This window comes from Notamacropus eugenii, chromosome 1 (genome assembly GCF_028372415.1).
Source record: "Notamacropus eugenii isolate mMacEug1 chromosome 1, mMacEug1.pri_v2, whole genome shotgun sequence".
NCBI classification, from domain to species: Eukaryota; Metazoa; Chordata; class Mammalia; order Diprotodontia; family Macropodidae; genus Notamacropus; species Notamacropus eugenii.
In genome coordinates this window covers 64,842,687-64,866,379 of record NC_092872.1, presented here as the reverse complement: position 1 = coordinate 64,866,379, position 23,693 = coordinate 64,842,687, and positions in this window count along the sequence as shown.

Genomic DNA, 23,693 nt, shown 5'->3' with positions numbered 1-23,693 from the left:
AATATCTTGGCTGGTTTTACAAAACATTTCCTCCTTTTCTATCTTTGTCATGAGGAATGTATAATTATAATGTTCTTGGTCCCTGAGAAGAGATAATTCATTTCTCCCCCTTTTTTGCAAAGATGGAGAAATATGACTATGGAACATTGTATATACTGTCAGACATAGCTGATACGTTGTTAGCTTATTATACTGAACTTTTCCCTCCTTTTTTACCTTTGTTATAAGGGATGTTGTGGAAGGAAGAAGGGATATAGTCAGGGAAAGCAAAAGATCAAAAAGAATTTTTTTAAGTTTAAAAGTTTACTGATATCAATTCTAAATCTGTTTCTTAGAACCTCCTATGCAGCATTCCTAGATTTCCCACTAGGGCCAAGCAAACCAAATATAAAATGCATAATTTGATCTTTCCTTTTCCTGCTACATTCCCAAAACAATGAGTGGGAGTGGGAGTGGTGGCTCCTGAATCTCTTTTGTTATTTTTAGATTTTTTTTGTTTATTTACATTCCTCTTATCTTGGTTTTTTTTTTTAATTTACTGATTTTATTGCTCTTGATTAACAGAACTGATTCCTAGATTTCTGTTTATCCTACTACCTTCCCAGACACGCTTAATCCAGTTTTGAACAGCTCTAGTTTCTATAAAATTATTGTAAAAGCTATTATAAAAATTGTTATAAAATTATTGAGCCAGAAATCTGTCTACCTCTAATTTCTACCTATCAGTTCTAGTTCTATTCTCTGTTCTAAATGAATAAATCATTTAAATATTGGAAGACAGTTATGGTACTTCCCATTAGAATTCTTCCCAGACTTTTGCTACCTATGTAATCTTGAACAAGTCACTTAGTCTCTGGATCCCTCATTTTCCTCAACTGTAAAATAAGATTCATAATAGTATTTGTTTCACAGGATTGTTCTGAAAATCAAATTAAATTTTTTTGCTTATTTCTAAAGTGACTAGCACAATACCTGGCATGCAGTAGGTATTTAATAAATGCTTATTCCCTTCTCTTCATTCCTTCTTCCAGACATCATAAATGGTCACATCAATAATTTCACCTACAAAATGAGTCCAAAGCCTATCGCCATTCTGATTAACTGAATATATTCATATGTAAATGTCCCCCTTAATATATTAGATTCATAATTGGCCACCAAGCTCCAGCTGTCTTATCAGCATAGAGTATAGTGGGAATATTTCTTCTCATTACCTGAATTAAGCTTCAATATTAATATCAGAGAATCTAAGAATTGCAAGGGACCATAGAGATCTAAGTTCCTTTGCAATGGAAAGCTGCCTTCTGTCGAGCAACCAATCTCTTCTTAAATGCTTCCAGTGACAGGAAGCTGATTGTCTTCCAAGACAACACATCCTGTTTTGGAAAAGCCCTGATAATCAGGAAGTTCTTTTATTGAAATTTTGAAGGAAGTCAGGGTAGTAAGACTGGAAGAAAAGACTTGGGAAGTGAATGGGGGTTGGATCATTTTGGTTTGGCCCCAGAGAGTAGAATTTGAGCTAACAGGTGAAAGTTATGGGGAGACAGGTTTCCAGTCAAAATCAGAAAGGAATGGGTTCTGGAAACATACATTACAGTAACAAAAATTACATGGGTATACAGCTCTATCAATTTATCTTCACCTTTGTCAATTAAGTACTTACTATGTACAGGGCAATGTGCAAGGGGGATGCAAAGAAAGGCAAAAACATGTTTTCTTCCCTCAAGGAGCTTAGTCTAATTGGGGTCTCCTAGTTGTTCAATTCAGTTGACTAAATCTTTCATTCTGTCCTGTGTCTCGAAAGAGCAAAGTCATCTTCCCTGGGTTCCAGGGAGGATACCAAAGCAACTCTCAGACAACAGCATAGTTAGCCCAACCAATGATAAGTTCTCATCAGGAGTCAGTCCCCCTAGTAATCTGGCCAGCTCAGTCATCGAGCCCATTCCAGATACCCACAGACTAACAGATGGATGGATGCTCTACCTTGGGGCCCTGCCCTCTCAGGAATGTAAAAGATATGTCTCCCTTATGCCAATTCTGAACTGACTGTCAAGGAGGGACTTTAGAAACTATACAATGGATGACTTTAAGGAGGAAAGTTAGGAACTGCAGTGGAAGATTTTCCAGTTTAAATGATCTTATATGAAGCTCTACAATGCCCTTTCACAATGAAGTCACTTATCCAATGTCACAGGATTCCTAAATGCAGAGTTGACAGGCCTGGGTTAATTTCTTCCTATAAGGGCAATGAGTAATAAGAACTTGAATCAAGGTGGACCACCTGTACAGGTGTTCTTCCTCTACCTTCTTACCCTCAGGTCTTCCTTTCAATGGCCAACTCTGTTATCTGTGGCGAAGTCTCTTATGGCAGCCTAATGAACAGAAGAGTAGACTCTTTGTTTAAGTAAATATATATTTAAAATTAGGCAAAAGAGTGGGAATGGGGAATACAATGATAAGAACTTGGAATGGCGTCTCTAGAGGAATACCACAGGATTCTCTCAACATTTTTTTTAATAATTTGAATGAAGATATAGCTGGCATGCTTGTTGGATGTGCAAATTACACAAAACTGAGAGAGATAGCATTCCGTTACATGACAGAATTAGGATGAAAAGACATTTTCACAAGCTTGAATAATGAACCAAACCATTATGAAATTCTATAAGGATAAAATGTAAAGTGCTACAGTGGGGTCCAAAAACTCAATTGTACATGTTCAGGAACAGGGAAATATACTTCATGTAAGAACACTCAAGGATTTTAGTGGACACAAAACAGGGTATACCATAACAATTTAAAATTATGTTTTTAGGTTGCACTAGCACACGCAGGGCTATGACCTGCTACATTCTACCTTAATTAGACTGCATCTTGAGTACTGTGTTCAATTCAAGGCACTATGCTTTAGGAAGGATGCTGATGAGCTGTAGCATGTCCAGAGAAGGTCAAATTAGATGGTAAGGGGAAGTGAAATCATATCATAGTGAAACTGGTTAAAAGAATTAGGTCAGGGGGGCAGAGCCAAGATGGCAGAGTAGAAGGATGGACCTGTAGAAGTTCCCCTCCATAACCCATAAAATACCTGTAAAAATGACTCTAAAAGAATTCTAGAGCAGCAGAAGCCACAAGACAACAGGATAAAAGAGATTTCTAGCCCAAGACAGCCTGGAAGGCTAACAGGAAAAGTCTATCTCATGGGACATGGAATGGAGCTTAGCCCAGCCTTGGCCATGGCGTAGCAGAGACAGGACCAGAATAGGCTTCAGGGGGCAAAATCCCCAGCAGCAGCTGTGGTTCCCAGACTGCTGAACCCACAAATGTCAAAGACAGCTTCAAAAGTCAATGAGAAAGCTCTTTGAGAAGGGAATGGGCTTTAACCCTGCCAGCAGTGCCACTACAGTGGGAGTGTCCATTTTTGAAGCCCTCAGCCTAAAGACCCTGAGCAGCTGATCTGAATCTCAGCCCTGAGTGGCTCTCCTGGGTTGAAGAAGAGTACTGGGGTGGTAGCACTGCAGGCAGTTGTAGAGAGGGAATTGTACTCCCAGTTCCTGGGCAGAACAGAGTGCTTGTGGTTGCTCACAGACAAGAACACAGGCAAGGAGAGGAGTAAACTTCTCTCCCTTGATTGTGCCACCTTGGAGGAACTGAGAACTTACAGGTTCCCAGAGTATACCCTCCTCCTCATAAAGGACTCAAAAGTCAAGTAATTGGCTGGGAAAATGTCCAAAAAAGGAAAAAAATAAAACTACAGAAGACTATTTTCTTGGTGAATAGGTAATTTCTTCTGTTCTTTCAGATGAGGAAGAACAATGCATACCATCAGAGGAAGACATAAAAGTCAAGGATTCTGCATTCAAAACCTCCAAAATAAATATGCAATGGTCATAGGCCATGGAAGAGCTCAAAAAGGATTTTAAAAATCAAATAAGAGAGGTAGAGGAAAAATTGGGAAGAGAAATGAGAGTGATGCAAGAAAATCATGAAAAGCAAGTCAACAGCTTGCTAAAGGAGACACCAAAAAATGCTGAAGAAAATAACAGCTTTAAAAAGAGACTAACTCAATTGGCATAACAGGTCCAAAAAGTCAATGAGGAGAAGAATGCTTTAAAAAGCAGAATTAGCCAAATGGAAAATGAGATTCAAAAGCTCAGTGAAGAAAACAGTTCTTTAAAAATTAGAATGGAGAAGATGAAAGCTAATGACTTTATGAGAAACTAAGAAATTACAAAACAAAATCAAAAGAATGACAAAATAGAAGACAATATGAAATACCTCACTGGAAAAACAACTGACCTGGAAAATAGGTCTAGGAGAGACCATTTAAAAATTATGGGACTACCTGAAAGCCATGATCAAAAAAAAAAAAAAAAACACCAGCCTAGACATCATCTTTCATGAGATTATCAAGGAAAACTGCCTGGATATTTTAGAACCAGAGGGTAAAATAAATACTGAAAGAATCCACCAATTGCCTCCTATAAGACATCTGAAAAGAGAAACTCCTAGGAATATTGTAACTAAACTCCAGAGTTCCCAGGTCAAGGAGAAAATATTGGAAGGAGCTAGAAAGAAACAATTCAAGTACTGTGGAAATACAATCAGGATAACACAAGATCTAGCAGCTTCTACATTAAAGAACTGGAGGACTTGGAATATGATATTCCAGAAGTCAAAGGAACTAGGATTAAAACCAAGAATCACCTACCCAGCAAAACTGAGTATAATACTTCAGGGGGAAAAATGATCATTCAGTGAAATAGAGGACTTTCAAGCATTCTGGACGAAAAAGCAGAGCTGAATAGAAAATCTGATTTTCAAACACAAGAATCAAGAGAAGCATTAAAAGGCAAACAATAAAGAGAAATCATAAGGGACTTACTAAAGTTGAATTGTTTACATTCCCATATGGAAAGATAATATTTGTAACTTTTGAAACTTTTCTCAGTATTTGGGTAATTGGGGGGATTATACACATACATACATATACACACACTCACATATATATGTATATATATATATATATATATATATATATATATATATATATATAGAGAGAGAGAGAGAGAGAGAGAGAGAGAGAGAGAGAGAGAGAGAGAGAGCAAGAGAGAGACAGAGACATAGAGCACAGGGTGAGCTGAATAGGAAGGGATGATACCTAAAAAAATAAAATCAAAGGGTGAGAGAGGAATATATTGGGAGGAGAAAGGGAGAAATGGAATGGGGAGGGCTATCTCTCATGAAAGAGGCAAGAAAAAGCTTTTTCAATGGAGGAGAAAACTGGAAGGTAAGAGGGAAAAAGTGAAGCTTACTTTCATTGCATTTGGCTTAAGGAGGGAACAGCATGCACACTCAATTTGGTATGAAAATCTATCTTACACTAAAGGAAAGTAGGGGAGAAGGGAATAAGCAGGGTGTGGGGATGGGGAGTAATTAGAAGTAAACACTTTTGGGGAGGGACAAGGTCAAAAGAGAGAATAGAATTAGTGGGGGGGCAGGATAGGATGGAGGGAAATACAGTTAGTCTTACACAATGTGACTATTATGGAAGTCTTTTACATAACTACACTTATATAGCCTATACTGAATTGCTTGCCTTCTCAATCGGGATGGATGGGGAGGGAAGAAGGGAGAGATGTTGGAACTCAAAGTTTTAGAAGTGAAGGTTGCGAATTGTTTTTGCATGCAACTGGGAAATAAGAAATACAGACAATGGGGTATAGAAATCTATCTTGCCTTACATGAAAAGAGAGAAGTTGGGGTCAAGGGAAGGGAGAGGTGTGATAGAAGGGAGGGCAGATTGGGGAAAGGGGTAATCAGAATGCACGATGTTTGGGGTGGGGGCAGGGGAGAGATGGGGAGAAATTTTGGAACTCATAATTTTGTGGAAATGAATGTTGAAAACTAAAAATAAATAAATAAATAAGCTTGATTTCTCTGAAAAAGTAAAGATTGAGGATATGACAGAAATTCAAGTATTTAAAGAAGCATCAAGTGAAAGAGGCATTCAATTTTTTTTTTTTTTTGTTTGGTTCCAGAGAGTAGTACTAGGAGGAATGGGTGGGAGCTCCAGAAAGGTAGATTCAGAGCTCAGTGTAAGAAAAAATGTTTAAAAGTTTGCTTGTTAAATTCCAATTCCAAAAATGAAACAGACTGTTGTGGAGGTAAAGCTCAGTGAATTCTCAGTTACTAGACATCTTTAAGTGAAAGTAACTGATTGATCATAATGTTGAAAAGGGGCCTTATTCTCAAATACAGTTTGAATAAGATAACTTCTGAAGTCCCTTCAAATTCTGAGATTCTATAGACCTACTTTTAAAAATATAGTCAGTGTATACTTCTTTTGAGAACTGGTGAGTTTCACTTACTGTTAGGTATCCAAGAGCCCCAGAATAATTTCCTGTTGTCAGGGACAGCAAAAGCAGAGAGCAGAACTGAAGCCATGAAGTGAAGAAATCTTTGTTAATATCTGGAGAGTCCATAAGAGATGGTCAAGAATAGAAGCAGAAAAGTTAACATAAAAGAGCTTGCAAGTAACCAAGTACTAGGCCTTAGAGATAATTACTCCACAATTCCCTCAAAGCTGCTTCTGTCATCACACAGAGAGAGTCCTGCCTGCCCATGTTCAGACATTCTTATGTAATGCTTAGCTCAGTCTCTTGGATCTTAAGTTTGGTAGCTTTTTGGCTTTGGGGACTTTCAAACTCTATTTAAAATCTTTTTTGTTTTTTTGAAAAAAATGGCTCTTGGTTATTCAAAGAGAAACTAGAGTTGAGAAAACAATGTTTTAACCACCTTGTGGCTTGGTCATCTAATGAAATTTATGACAAAACAGGAACTGAATGCAAAAAAAATTCTCAAATCTGAGTTACAGGCATAAATGCTTCTATGAGAAAATACTAGGCCACAGTTCAGAGGTCTCCGAATTTTTGTAGGAGATTGACTGAGAGGTTTGTTTGTGAACTGAATTCAGTTAGGGGCAACCTGGAGTTCTCATCCGTCCCCACCATGATAAAGGAGTTGCACCAACAGATCAATAGAATTCTCTAACCATTGGAGGAGCTGGACATTATAAACCCTGTAATCCCACTGTAGTATCTTATTGCTCATTACCACTGGGACAAAACATTGCCTAGGAAATAAAAGATCCCCCTTATGGAAAACTAGCAGTTAAGTAGCACAGTAGATGAGAATCCTGGACCTTGACTCAGGAAGACTTGAGTTCAAATCTGATTTCAGATACTTCCTAGCTAGTATGATCCTGGGCAAGTTACTTGACCTCTGTCTGCCTCAGTTTCCTCATCTGTAAAATGGGACTAATCATAGTATCTATGTCACAGGGCTGCTGTGGGGATAAAATATATGTATATGTACATATACACACAAATGTATATACATATTAGCTGCCATATATTACGCCAGCTAATATATTATCTCATATGTTAATTAAAATCAGCAGTGGTATGCTGGTAGCCGGGGATGGAATAGATACAATCCGATGGATTCAGGGTTGCTGTTACAGTTTCTTCGGCAACTTTGTTTTCTTGTGTCCAAAACTAACAAGATGGCCATGCTACAGGTTTTGCTGCTTTTGGTTTTGAAGTGGACTCCATGTGAAATGACTCATTGGGCTATGGATGCAGATATTCTTGCTTTAGTATAAGTACCTTAGCTGCTGATCATAAAACCCTTGCTGCTAAACTCATGGAAGAGATGTCCACCCCTTGGATGATCACATCTTCTCATATGCAGGGGAGTCATGCCACTTCAGAATCATGAATTTCTAAACAGCATTGGTCTCAACCATGTATTATCTCCTGGAACTTGGATTCCAAAGGCTATGGCTCAGGTGTTTGATGAGACTGAAAATTGCTTGGAAAAGAAGCAACAATCTATGTGATACCACATTTTCTTGTCTTAATATATCATTGAATCCCTATTATTACCTCTTGATTACTGAAGAGAAAAAAACATGTCTACAAATTAGCTATACCACATGTTGTCTTGTGTACTTTCTGAGAAAGTTTGAAATCAAGATCCCTTCATTGTGAAAATTGTGTAATACTCCATTTATGCACTGCTTCCTATATATGTATATACTTACCCATTAAAATATATTGTTTTCAGAAAAATATACATTTTAATATTCTGTTAAAATCCAGATAAATGAAATTATCTATCTATTTTTAAAATCATGGATCTAGGTCACTCAGAGTCATTGCAAATGACTGATTAAGGCAGAGGCAGTAAAATAGACATTGTCACAATACTGGGAAATTGTTGGGAAATTACAAAATCAAGTGAGGAGCAGGAGCGGTCCTAGTGAGCCAAGGAATAATCCTTAGAACTAGTATTTCTAACAGTTTTTCAGCAGCTTTTGCTAATTCGATGCTGAGACAATCTCTACCTGGGCAGCTCTCTTGGTAACAGAGAATAGCAAATAGCATCTAATCAGACACTTCTACTGTGAGTTTGAGGGTAGGACTGTGTTAAGAAACTTTTATGAGCTTATCAGTGGAAAGTCTGTAGATTCTTGGGGTAGGGGTACTTTGGGACCCTACTTTGGGGTAGGGTATCCTTGGTAGCTGACTGCCAGATCTTCTTCATTTCACTGAAGTTATTTGCTTCCCAGATGCGAGACTTTGAGAAGTGGGAATGAACCAAAGACAAATTTCATTTGACTCAAAAAACTGGTGTTACCTTGTGAGGTCAAATGTAGCTGTCACTGCAGTCTTGACTAGAAAAAGAAACTAAGAAAATGATGGTGGTTTTGTTCTTTAGTGAAGAATACAGAAATCTGTATACTTACAGGAGATTTTCATGTTCCTCCTGGATAGGCCAAGAGCTAGCCATTCAAAGCCAACAGAAAATGCAAGCAGGAATATTTGGCTACTGCTCTGCTTGGATATGCATTAGGGTATGACTGTGGTGCAGCCTGGCCTCAGATGCTACGCACCTGCATCTTTAGAGAAATTACTTTTGTCTGGCAAGATGTTTTGATAAGGGTACCATGGAAACCATCCTAATTACTTTCAGCTGAAGGCATTTTCAAAGGGAGAGTGTTATGATGCAGTGGGTGGAGGTACTGTAACTGGTTTCTTGGGGCTACCCCAGGCACCCATCTCTGTACTTGAACCCCACCGGACTAAGACAGAGCTCAGACCTTCTCATTTGTTTGCTACTGTAGTATATTCCCAGTGGTTAAAGAATTAATGTTCTACAAAGACTAAGGAGCATAGAGGGAGGAAATGGCCAATTGGGGAATGATAATAGTGAACATTTCTATTACTTCTTACGATGTCTAGAGCATTTTAACCCCTCTGATGACAACTCCTATAAGGTAGCTTATCCAAGTATTTTTATACCCATTTTGCAGATGAGGAAACTGAAACTCAAAACAATTCAGCGATTTGCCTGTGGTCCCCTAAGTCAGTAAGGAGAAGAGACCAGATTCAAACCCTAGTGTTTTGACTCTGGATTAGTAGCAATAAATAATAAAAACAGCTAACATTTCCAGAGCACTTACCAGATGCTAGGCACTGGGCAAAGCACTTTACAATTATGATCTCATCTGATCCTTACAACAATCTTGGCAGGCAGATGCTTTCATTATCCTCACTTCATGGAAGAGGACACTGAGGCAAAGAGTGGTTAAGTGATTTGCCCAGTGTCATGCCAGTGTCATGTCAGATAGTAAGTATCTAAGGTCAAATTTGAACTCAGGCCCTCTGGACAGTGATCTATCCACTGAACCACCTGGTTGCCCTGTTCAGTGTTCTTTCCACAAGATTACACTGCCTCTCGTAGATAACCACTATGCCTCCCTTCCAACTACAAAATTCTATGATTTAACCAGGGGGAGGATAAGGTCAAAAGGGTCAAAAAAGAGCCAAAGGGTTCCGAAAGGAGGGTACACAAGAGAGTTATAGGAAAGCAGTTGAAAGGGGCCAATAATAAAAGCCATCTTTACTTCTCTTTTTTTAGGAACTTCAACTTCCTCATAGGCCTCTTTGAAAAAAAAAAGAAAAAACAATTTCAGGAACTATGTTATTTTTACCTTCTCCCACTCGAAACTGGAGCTGGTACGGGAAGTGTTATTTCACTGAAAATCACTGACACCATAATACCATAATAATCTAGTCTATTCTATTCCATCTTTCTATTTCCATGTCTGAGAAATTTCTTTGAAGTGCATTTTAAATGTTGTATAAAGCCTAATTATGACATATGTTGAGCTTGATGTTCCTCTCACCCAAGCTGTATGAGATGGAGATGATCTCTCCCCACACATATACCTGAGTTTCCCTCACCTGTCCAGGTGGGACATTCCAGCCTATGGATCTAAGGGATTAGGCAAGGATGGAAGGAGGTAGAGTGCTCTCGGATATTGAGTGGCTATAGGTTGTTCATTATTCCTCTGTCCTCACATTTTCCCTCTCTCAGACCAGACCCTGACTGGCAGAGAGAGTAGGTAGGAGGTAGAAGAGATAGGATTTTGCATATTATTTCAAACATAGATTTATGTCAAATATAGTACCTTTATGAGTATGAAGATTTCTGACTTGGGCTTCTATTGATCTCCCTCAATATACAGTGAGCCCTGCCTCCTTTGGAGATTACTTGTGTGCTATACAGTAGATGCTGGGATATACACAGTCATGTCTATGAGGTCACACAAAGGCCAGGGATAAGGAAAGACAATTTTCCCCATTGAATAAAATGACTTTTCTCTTAAGAGAGTCTGCCATCTTTACATATGGGTAGTGAAGAAATCTTAAGTCATGGTTGAATAAATACTTCATTCTTCAATGATCCCTACTTGCGTTTTTGTATTTAAATGAATAAACAAGCCCCAGACAATTCAGAAACTCTTCACTAGCTTCAATGTCCAATGTGGAATTTGGGCAGTAATCATGGTTTTTCAAATATGGCTCAAGCATCCTTCCAATATAATCTCTCTGTGTGTCAATAGACAGGCACAAACCATATCTCAGCAGCAAAACATCTAACTGGAACAGATTAACCCAATAAATAGGTGAAAAAATAAAGCAATAGATCCATTAACAGTCCTTCCTCCACCCCTCATCAAAGACTTTTACACCAGCGACTCAGACCAAAAGAGGTAATTGCAGCATGACTAGAATATTATTCATAACCCCATCTTCTAACTTTTTCTGTTGGCATGACCCTGACCCTACTTGTTCATGACAGTCATCATCCCTTAAAGCTCCACCCTCTCCAGAGATTTCCTTTCAAAAAGGGGTGTGGGGTGGTGGAGGGGGCTCTTTATTAGTCTTTTGTGAGACTGACCCAAGCAACATGCCTCTGGAGTTAATCAATAACCTTTTCAACTCTTGTTAGAAAGTCTGACATACACAAGAGTTGCTAAGGCTATTTGTAAAGACCTTTTTGCTTTTCTTGATTCATATTCCTCCCCAACAGGAAGTCCTCCAGTTCTCATTCATATTTAGGGTGAGTGAATTCCTTTGAATTCCCATCATTCACCTGAAAGCTAGTGTCTGGCATCTGCCAACATTTCCAGAAGAGGAAGGAGAGCCAGTGTCCTTTGTCCTGTGTTACTGCCATTGTAGCAAATGTTCCTACCCCCCTTACAGAATTATAGTTAGTTGAATGGATTGAAAAATCTAATAGATGTCTTTTTTGAAGGGAAATCATGCTATCCAACAACCTACCTTGTAGGAAGAGTCCATTTAACTGAGAAGGACGTGGAAGTGAGGGTGTATCATGTGAGAACAATAAGTGGCTGGTAATTTCTGAGCCAAAAGCAAGTGTCATGAAACAGATACTTCCAACAGTGTTTCCCTGCCTGCCGCTCTACCCCCATTCCTTAATATAACCAATGTATGTGAGTTGGGGAGTATCCCTTCCCCCAAAAAATGTAAGTACAGAAGTCTTGGATAAATCCATTGAACCAATCAATGAAAAAGTATAAAATAGGTAAAAACAAGTCCTTTATTAGTGACAGTGTTTGTTTTGGTATTTGGATAAAGACAGATGAGGGAACTTCTGGAAGTGTTGGAAGGAAATGTTTTGGATAAAAGAATGGCATATTTGTGGACCTGAAAATCTAATGGCAAGCCAATCTGGAGTCATGGAGGTCAGAGTCTCTCTAGGATAGTGGTGGAAGAACTCCAATAAGCCAGTGAGAGGGTATTGCTGGGGAGTGAGAGGAGGAAATTTCTTTTCTTCCACTTCCCAAGTGGATTGAAGAAATTCTCATATCCCATCAGAAATTCCACCATCATGTAGAGTTGGTAGCAAAGTTCACTTAGCTGCAAAAGCCTGCTCTCCAGATTGGTAGTGATCTTTAAAAAGGAGAATGCCTGCAGATGGGTGTGAAAGCCAGTCACCCAAAGACAGTCATAAACTCAGAGTGGGATTCTTCATAAAGAAGAGAAGTGAAGTGATACCTATGTACCCTAAACCCTGAAATAGCAACTGCCCTCTGGGGACCTGGACCACCAGTGCAAATAAGAGTAGAGGAGATAGCCCCTGAGGGAAGTGCTATCCCCAGTAATGAAGTTTCTTCAGATTAAATTAATTGTTCTAGTATAAAATAGATTGGCTTGCTTCAATATTCTGGATTGCAAGAGATAAAGAGCCTAAGGATTTTGTGACCCATTAAGTTTACCAGTGTAGAAATCCACAGGCCTCTAGAGAAAGACCTTTAGAGATACCTCTTATCTGAGATGAGCACCTTGTCTACAGAGGGCTATTTGCATATTGTAGTTGGCTGATTTCCTTTTAGTTTGGGAATGGGATTCAAATAACCAGAGAGTGCACTCCAGGAATCACATTCATTTTATTCTAAGTGCTTTGCCTATACTCTAGAAATTCTTCATCTATAAACTGAAAAATTCATTTTAGTTATCTTCTCTCAAAATAATCCAGTAGATATAAACAGATTTCTATTAAGGACTACTTCCTTTATTAGAACAAAACTATTCTCCACCTATGTAAGCTGTCTTCTCCTCAAGTGGTATTGTATTCTGGCCTTTAATGGCAATTCCTATGCTTAGGGAAAAAAAGAATATGCTAGAACTAAATCCAGTTTCTCCGGATTTTCCTTAGCTTGGGCAATAGTAAGAATGTCCTTGGAATCTCAATGACCTTAGCAAAATTCAGACAAATAGGCAGTGGACTCACCCACCTTGGGTGACTTGGTTGGGTGTCATTTCCTGATCACATCAAAAGTAGATAATTGATTTTTTGTTTCCTTCTCACAGTCAATCAGAAGGCGTCTGTATTTTTCTCTCTAGTTTCTTTTCTGGGGAGTTTACATCCTTGTTTAGGACTAAGTAAAGGTCTTCACCTCCAGCCTTCTTCCTTTCCTGTACAAGATGTTAACAAGCCATCCTATCTAACCAGAGGGAAAAGAGTTTCCAGACCTTGTAGTTGTTCAGTAGTATCTGACTCTTTATAACCCCTTATGTGGGTTTCTTAGCAAACATGCTTGCCATTTCCTTCTCCAGTAGATTAAGACAAACAGGGGTTCAGTGAATGTGCCCAAAGTCACACAAGGTTGTGAGTGTCTGAAGCCAGATTTGAACTTAGGTCTTTCTAACTCCAGGCCCAGCACTCTATGCACTAAGCTATCTAGCTGTCTCCAGATTTCTGTTGCTGTTCTTCAGTCATGTCTGACTATTTTGACCCCATTTGGGTCAATACAATGGGATTTTTTGCCATTTCCTTTTCTAGCTCATTTTAAATGAGGAAAACAGGGATAAGTGACTTGCCAAGTGTCACACAGATAGTAAGCGTCTGAGGCAAGATTTGAACTTACAGAGATGAATCTTCCTGACTTCAGGCCCAGTGCTTTATCCATTGTGGCATCCAGCTACACAGAACTTAGGCCCCCTCTATTCCTCACTTCTTCACAGTAGAGGGCCAGTCATGACTGAGCTGTGCACCCACAAGGGCACCCTACATGATGCCTGTGCCTTGCCCTCCACTCATCTTATAGCTCCACCATTAGGGCCTTAGGGCCTCTCCATATCTTCTGAAGTTAACGTTAGATAGATAGATAGATAGATAGATAGATAGATAGATAGATAGATAGATAGATAGATAGATAGACAGACAGAGATAGATAGATAGATAGATAGATGGATAGATAGATGGATAGATAGATAGATAGATAGATAGATAGATAGATAGATAGATAGATAGATAGATAGATAGACAGACAGACAGACAGACAGACAGACAGACAGGTAGATAGATCTATAGATAGATACAGATATAAATATAGATATTGTCTCTCCAATGAGAATATGAGTTCCTTGGGAATAGGGCCTGTATTCTCTTTTTATTTGTATCTCCTGCACTTCCTAAGTGTTTAGAATTCAGTAGGCACTTAATAAGTGTTTTTTTCTACTCATTCACAACTGTAGGCAGGCAACAAAATCTCAAGAGAGGCTTCTGATCCTAAGAGAATTTAAGATCTTATCCAAACTGATCATTTTCCTTCAAAAACCTGACTTTAACTTCTTTATTGATGTTAATGGCACTATCATCCTCCAGGCTCTCAAAATCTCAAATCTATCTTTGATACTTTCTCTGACATCCATCACATTCAAAACATTGCCATCACTCTGACACCTCTTGCCTTTTTTACATTCCCACTGCTACAACCCTAGTTCCAAACCAAATTCCCTTTCCTCCATATTATTCAATAACTTTCCAGTTACTCTTCCTACTTCCAGTCTTTCTTCTATCCACCCTATCCTTCTTATCCTTTGTCAGAGTAATCATCCTAATGAACAGCTGTAATTGTGCTGCTGCCCTTCTTAAAAACCTCCAATTGGTCCCGGCTGCCTAGCGAATAAAGATCAAACTCTTTAGCCTGGCATTCAAGTCTCTCTACCATCTGGCTATAATATACCTTTTATACCAGATTGATTTCACATCCCCCTTCCTTATGTACTCTCTGTGCTCCTTTCAAATTGTTGCCTGAAATTGCCCTGTCTTTTCTCAACTCCACACCTTCACTCAAGATATTCCTTATGTTTAGAATTCATACCATCTAATCCCTGCTTATTGAAATACCTAACCATCCTCCAAGACACAGTCCAGGAACCAATTTTTTCTGATATCTTCCTTCATCCCGGTTGCCAGAAGTAAATACACCTCTGTGAATTTCTCATTATACTTTGTTTATACTTCTCTAAAGCACGTATTTTATTCTAACTAGAACTATAGGTATTTGCAGATGTCTCCCCTCATTGAAATCCTACTAGAATGCTTCATTTTTTTATTCTAACTTGAATTATAGGTATTTGTGCACATCTTTCCTCAGTGAAGCCCTACTGTAATGCTTCATTGTGCTATGTATATGACCTTAGGTTCTTGAATTCTGTCAGCAATGCCCAAGATCTGACCATCCACTGTAGGACTGATGATAAATATGAATTAGTAGAGATACTCAACATTATAAATCTGTCTACTAAAAGATGGATTATTTTGCTCAAAGCCATCCATCACTAAAAGCAAGTTATCTATGATTGGCAAAAGTGGGAGCCCCTTGGATGTAATCACAGATTCCTTTAGGGATTGAAGTAATAACTACATATGTCTTACAAGAGGAGGTCATTATAAGCTCCTGATGACCAGAATGATTTTTGTTTGTTGCTGACCTCCTTCATAATGCCTCACAAAAGAGCAGGAGCTTAATAACTGTTTGTTGATTTTAACTGTTATACTGAATTAATTAAATGGACAAGATGGAGATAGTGCTTCCCTAAACTGTTTGAAAGGTAGATGAAAGAGAATTATAGGGGAGAAGAAAAGAGAAGAAATGATAAAGAAGGAAAAATATAGATGGGGAATGTGGATGGAGAAAATACAGGTGGAGAAAAAATGTAGTAAGACAAGGATTTCTGCAATTTAACAGCCATATATTAAGTGACTACTGTATCTGAAGTGATTGTGCTTGCTGCTGGGCATGCAAGGAATTTTTTTAAAAGAATCTGTTCCTGCCTTCTAGGAGCTTAAATTCTACTTTGTATATAGAACACACACACACACACACACATTTGTATATATGCACATATACATGTATATCAATTAATCAATAATTATGAATAATGAATATTATGTGTCAGTCATTGTACTAAGTGCTGGAGATGTAAAGAAAATGCTATATTTTAAGTCCCTGCTTTCAGGGCTTTTATTTCTAATGCTGGAGACACAAGTATATTATTAGGTATTAACAAGAAAAAGAAAAGGTACATAAAGGTAAACTTTTAAGAGAAGACACCAGTAGCTGAGTGGACCAGGAAAGGCCTTCTGCAGATGTTGCCTAACCTGAGTCTTAAAGGAAGAGATTCCAAAAGGCAGAAATGAGGAGGGAGAGCATTCCAGGCATTGGGAGTAGCGAGTGAAGAGACATGGAAATGAGAGATAAAGAGTTCTACATGTAGAACAGTGTGTAGGCCAGTATGGCTGGACTAGAGTGTGTGTGGTAGTGAGTAATTTGTAAGAAGATTGGAAAGACAGTTGTGAAGTCGAAAGGTTGTAAAGAGATTAAATGCCAAACAGAAGAGCGAATATTTGACCCTAGCTGTAAAAAGGTGTGCATGGAGTTTATTAAATGAGACAGGGGAAGAGAAAGGAGACAGGATGAGGTCTCTTTCTTAAGACAATCACTTTGGTGGTTATAGAGAGAATGGCTTGGAACTGGCAAAGTCTTGAGGTAGGAAGGCCAACTAGGGTCCCATTGCAATAGTGCAGGCAAGGAGAGATGAAGGTCTAAGCCAGGGCTGAATGAGTGGAGAAAAGGAGAGCTATGAGGAGAAGGAGAAATGTTGTAGAGATACAAAGCAGAGGATTTTTTCAACTATGGGGAGTAAGAATGAGGAATTGAAGATGACCCTGTGATTGTACAATGGAGTGACTGGAAGAATGGTGGTCCTCCTGGTAAAAACAGGGAACTTCAGAAGAGAGAATAGGTGTGTGAAGGAAAGATATAAAGTTCTATTTGGGGCATTTTGAGTTTGAGAGGCCTACAGGACATCTGGTTTAAAGTATCCCAGAGGCAGTTTGTGATATGGATCTGGCACTCAGGAGAGAGACTTGGGGTAGGATATATAGATCTGAGATTCATCTGCATAGAGATCATGATTGACCCCATGAGAGCTGATGAGATTATCAAGTGTATGGAGAGAGAGAGAGAGAGAGAGAGAGAGAGAGAGAGAGAGAGAGAGAGAGAGAGAGAGAGAGAGAGAGAGAAGAAGAGGACTCAGGAAAGATCCTTACAGGACTGACATGATCATAACCATGTTTTAGGAAAAGCATGCATGCCCACAGGTAGTAGGCATGATATAGATGACTATCCAGCAAAAGAGATGGAAAAAAAGAGCAGTCTGACAAGTAGGAGGACAGTCAAAACAGAGGAGTGTCAAAAAACCCAGAGAAGAGGTCAAAATGAAATAGGCTTCTAGTTGAGCTGAAATATAGAATGTGAAATAGAGAAGAAGAAGAACAAGAAATAAGTCTAGAAAGATGTGCCAGAGCAAGTGTAAGTAGAAAGGCTTCATTCTTAGGCTGTTCCTATCCTCCTTGGTCTCCACTTTCCCCTCACCATACAGCTCTTCCCTATCTATGAAGCCAAAATCTGATGGAGAAAATTTTTATGTCTAGGAAATAGCAATGAACATGATACAGACTTAAGCAAATCCTATACAATTATGGAAAAGATGAAAGAATAACTATAGTCCTGGACAAATGCATCCAGTAGTAGAGGCCTCTTTAAAAAGCCAACTCATCTCTCATCATTTAAAGTTGGAGAAAATTATTTTCCCTATTTTTAATAGCATCAGAAACCCCAGTGTATATTCTATTTTCCATCAAATCCATGTTGGATACTAGGACTAATATAAGTTATTTGCTCTGATACATATTAAGATGTCTCTCCCTCTGTGACACTATGCAGGTATCTTGGCAACTACCCTTGAACACACAGGAATGTATACAGTCCGTGGCAAGCATTTTAGAAAGATTTGTAAACTGTGGCATGGTAATTTCAATCAGCAACTGAAAAAAGTCTTGAATGTGGCCCTAAATTGCAAACCAATTGGGTATAATTGTTTGCCTTTCAATTTTAGTTTCCCAGTGCAAACAATGAGGCAGCTCCCCTAGACTTTCAGAGCCAGACACTTTCCAGGTAGGTGTGGAGACTGACAACTAGGAATGTCTACTTAGCATGGGTGATGCTGTTGTGGATATTCATTTTTGTCAACAACAATCCCTTTAAAAGTGAAAAAAAAAAAGGAAAATACTTAAGATGTTCTAAAGATATATTTAATCAATACACTTTCTACTCCCGGCATTCTAGGAAATTCTAAAGTACCTCATAAAGACCTCTTCACTTATCTGTGTGCCTACTCTTCAGATACAAAGTTTCCTCTTGGCACATAAAGAAGTCAAATTAAGCCCAGAAGAGACTATCCTTGTTGGAGGATGAATGTCAAAGCAAACATCTTTAGTAAAAATAAATTTTAACTTTCTTTAATTTGGGAGACAGAACAAGGAACAAGCAAGGTAAGCAATCATCTAGAGTGCAGCCCAGAGAAAGGACATAATGAGGGTCACTCTTAAATGTGACTGTATACATAAAAGTATACACATTTACAAAATTTATAAAGTGATCATACTTTTAAGGTGAGAAAATTCTGATCTCTATAACATTTAGGTGCTTATTTTTTCATAAATCACCTCGCATATGTACCAGTGGGGGCTCACAGCCTGCAATAGACAGGAATGTACTTTTGCAGGCACGTAATACCGAACAGAAGTCAGCAAAAACTCTGCTTCTTGATACAGGATATTGCTCTTAGGGGATTACATTCAAGCACAGAAATGATAATGTGCATTTTGGATTTTGCCTATTACTGTTGAATCATGTGGAAGAAACTCTAGCACATTGAAAATTATTGAAAATTATTTAAAGTCATGTAGTATATCCAATATAAGCGTATTTCCAATTGAATGAAATACTGCAAAGCACATCAGTTTTGATAATGTGTATGTCAGTCACACAGAAGTTTCTGAAAGATGTAACCACAGAGATAATTTAATTACCCTCTGATAATTAATAGCAAATGAGGCAAAAGATAGGGAACACAGGAGAATTAAAATGAATGGGAGAAATCATGAGAAAAACCCAAAGAAAACATAACATAACACAAGAGAAGATATTCTGCTTCATTCTGCATTCCAATTCCATAGTTCTTTCACTGAATGTAGATGGCATTTTACCTCGAATCCTTTGGGAATGTTTTAGGTCCTTGCATTGCTGTGAAAGGCTAAGTCTACCAGAAAAATTCCTCACACACTGTGGTTGTTACTGTGTACGATGATCTCCTGATTCTGGATGGTCTCTATTTTCTTGCAAATTTTCTCATTTGGAGAGGTCATGTAGAAAATTTGAGGAAAGAAGAGGAGGTTTGCAATAGCCACTGTGGGAAGTACAACAAAGTCAATTAGGGGAAAATCAGGATTGTTGTGTAGAAGCAGAAATCTGGTTAAGATTAAACAAAACAAATTTGACCCATTCAACAGGGTTATGTGTTTTCTGTCAGCTCCAGCTCGTCTTACATTTGTCTGAGAATGTGTCTTATAGGAGGAGCACCGAACACTTTCAGCTCACTTTGTCTGATTCATACCATTTTCTAGCTAGAGTTCCCTTTGGGAGCAAAACAGTTGACCTCATCTCAACAAGAATGTAGGTTCTCCTTTCTTCAATCAAAACAAGACCATGCAACGGGAATGTAATTCCCCAAACAGACACAATACTATGCTATTAACAAATTCTCAGCATCTCACAACCAAAAACATTCTTTGAAAAATGTAGAAAACATTTCTTCATAAAGATGAACCAAAAAAATCCCCAGAGTCAATAAGATTTCTAGAGAATTTCACCATTGGACCAATAAGTCCCTTGGCTTTGAAACTAGAGAACTTCACAGATATGGTTACTTATCAAATTTAAGAACTGGAAGGGACCCCAGAGGCATTCTAATCTAACATACCTAAAAAGAGATGCCTTCTTCATCTCCAATAAGTGATCACGTAGCATCTGTTTTGACATTTTTACATCTTTGATTGTTAGTAAACTTTCCCCTATGCTGAGTTAAAATCTACTTATCTTTAACTTCTACTACCCAGATCTATTCTTGAGGGTCAAGTAAAATAAATTTAATCTGTCTCCCTTTCACATAGTTTGACAAGCATTTTATCTCCCAAGTTACTTCGACTTGCCCAGAATCCTTACTTTCTCCAATCAGTGTAGCGTTAAGTCCCTCTGCCATCCTATCTGTAGTATTTCCTTTACCTACCCATTGATAAAGTAAGATATTTGATTAGTTTACTACAATTTATTCTTGATAAACCTGTACTGGCCCATAGTGATTCCTCATTCTTTTTATGAGTGCTCAAAAGTCATTCCTTTAATTTGAATGAATTCATTAAATGCTATGGATACAAAATGAAAAAAATGTATAATCCTTGCCTTTGAGAAAGTTACAATCAAATATTATGGGATAAAACTGATTACTTCACTAAAAGGTATGTTTTCCTCAAAAGTTAAATGGTCCAAGAATTTCAACAAACAGTTCTCAAAAATAGAATTGTAAACTATTAAAAATCATGTGAAAGAATGCTCCAAATCACTAATAATAAGAGAAATGCAAATCAAAACAATCCTGAGGCTGGCAAAGATGCCAAAGTAAGAAACAGCTAATATTTGAGGACTTGTGGGAAAAAAGGCACTCTGGTGCATTATCGGTGGAACAGTGAGTATAATCATTTTAGAAAGCAATGTGTAATTATGCAAATAAAGTAACTAAAGTACACATTTCCTTCTAGAGAATCTGTTACTAGGCTTCTACTCCCAAGAAAGGTGTTGACAAAAAGAAAATCTCCATACATACAAAATATTTTTAAAAAGTTCTTTTTTGTGAGAACAAAGAATTCATAAGAAAGTTGGTATTTATCCATTGGAGAATAGCTAAACAAATTGTGGTATATGAATGTAATGGACCATTACTGTGCTCCAGAAATGACAGTTATGACAAATTCAGAAAAGCATGAAAAAATCTACATAGACTAATGTAGAGTGAAGTAAAGAAGCCAAGAAAACAAGAAATACACAGAGTATCTACAACAATGTGAATGGAAAAAAACACAGAAAAAAATCAAAAGTGAATGTTGCAAAATTATAAAGAATGACTAGAAAGAAGAAATATGAGAAAAGACTCATACCCTACCACTTTGCAGAGGTAGAAGGTCCACAAGAGTTGTACATTGTACATATTTTCAGACTTCTTTTTAATGTTGATCGGTTGGGCTCACCCCTTACTCTTTTTTCATGCTTTGTCTTTAAAATATACTATTGTCATATAGGATTTCTCTTCTGGAATGGGTGGTTAAGAGATAAATTAGTGGAAATTATGGCAGTATACAAATCCAGCAACAGATACGTATTTTTAAAAAAAAAAAAAGGAAAAGAAGTTTTAAGTTCATGTGTTAAAAATGATATGACATACTTGAAGCAAGAAAGATCGCTTATTTTGGAGAAAGGCAGTAATCACTTCTTAGAGGAGGTATAGACAACCCTAACTTTGACTTTAGCTACAAGTCATGATGTATTTATACATATATTTCTTAGTATGTTAGTTTCTATGTTGGTGTAATATTTAAGCTATTTCCTTAGTGAGAGAACTCATTGCTAAAGGGATGGATTTCTATAGCTGTGCACTTACCAAGGAGATGAGTAGCTGATTTATCTGGAATTTCTGACCTTGAACCCAAAGATGTCATACATTTGGTGGGGGGGGGGGTTTGTGTGTGTGAGCTGGGGTGTATAGAGGAGAAGAAAGTGTGGACAACAATGGTAGCATCTTGCTCTCTTCTCTCTCTTTGAAAAGTAGATTTCACCAGCTTTTATCCTGAAATTTATTATCTCACAGCTACATTGCACTGACATATTATATCATCTCAATTTCTTTTTACCAAAAAATGGAAATGAAACTAAAGTGGGAATGAATTAAGCTCTCTGAAGCTTTGGGGAAAAGAAAACTTCCCATTTCGTTTGGGGTTTCTTTTCTTCATGTGTTCAAGTTATACTTTCGATGATACATCTAGAATCTCAGTTCTTATCATTTCATGGATATTTCAGGGTTTAACTATCAAAAGATCAAAACAACAAGGAAGAAGAGGTCTGAGATTGAGGGATGGAATATAGCCTGAAATACGTAAGCACTAGCCTGAGCCAAAGATTTAATAGTTCAATTTCTTGAACTCTGGCTTTTTCTGCCTCTGAATTTTATGCGCTGTGAGTTTGTATGAGTATGTGGCTATGTTTAGTCTCTTGCTATCTGTTCACAATCACCTTTCAGAGTCTTCCTTTGGATGGTTGTCAAAATTTGGAAATGTCATCAATCTTATAATACCTTTGTAGCACCAGGTTATCAAGGTAGTACCTCACACACCATGAGAATTCAGTTACCATGCTGCAGTCACCAATACATTCATTTCATCTTTTCTGGCTTTAGGAAAACATTTTCAAGATTTCAGGTGCTTATTATGTGTTGAGTGAGCCGCGTTCTATTTGAGTTCCTTAACAAATCTCCCTGGTCCTTAGAGATTAGAAGTTTAAACTTTGATTGCTATACCTCAGTGAGTCCTCTTCACTCTGGCTCCCCTGCATTTTTTTGTGTATTGCAGTCAGATTTAATCCTCTTCAGTGATATCAAGTTAGTAATCAGTCAAAGTAGTCTTTATTTCCTACCATATACTAAAGAGGTGAGGGGTTTGCATAATTTTCTCATTTGTATTCCCAGGCACACTAATCTCATACTCTGTTAGGTCCCAAGTATTGACGTAAAAAATGCTTAGCATATGGTCCAAAGTTGTTCACCAATTATGAAAATAATATATGTGACCCCTCAATGAAGACAGTTTGTTACTCTCTTGGCTAGGTGAAAAATGTCAACCGAATAAATCTGAGATGGGGAAGACAGAGTAAGACAGCAGATCATAAAGGAAAGCCTGGTGAGGAAAGAGGCATGACTTGAATACAAGTTCAATCAATACAAGTCATCAGATATTGTTCTCTAAAGCTAGTAAAATACTCTAAGTAGTTTATCTCCTTTGAGCGTCAAATAATAGGTACTGCAGGTACTGCCATCTCCACTTTTCCAGTTGACCAAACTACAGTTCAGAGAGGTTACTCATGGTCACATAGCTTAGTAAACTGTACTTGTACCCAGATTTGTAACCCAGGTCTTCCTGACTGCATTTAGCATGTTATACCACAGGGCCTTCCACGGAGCCACAAATCACAGTAATATTAAAGGGATAAAAACCCCAACAGGGAAGGTAATAGTCTTTCACTGATTGGTAAGGAGAATTTTTAAAAAGAATAGAAAGTTGCACATAATAGATTTGCAGTTTCATGTGCAATCAACTTTTTCTATTATAGTGTTATAGAAATGCTTGTCTTATTCCATACATTAATAATAATTTTTTTTAAAAAAATTTAAACTGTTAATTAGGTTGTGTTGGTCAGGAACTAGGCCACAAATAAATAAAAACGTTAATAGCAATGTAAATGATAGTTTGTAATTCCAGCACTGGGACACCAAATATTTGCTGCATCATTGCTATGACAG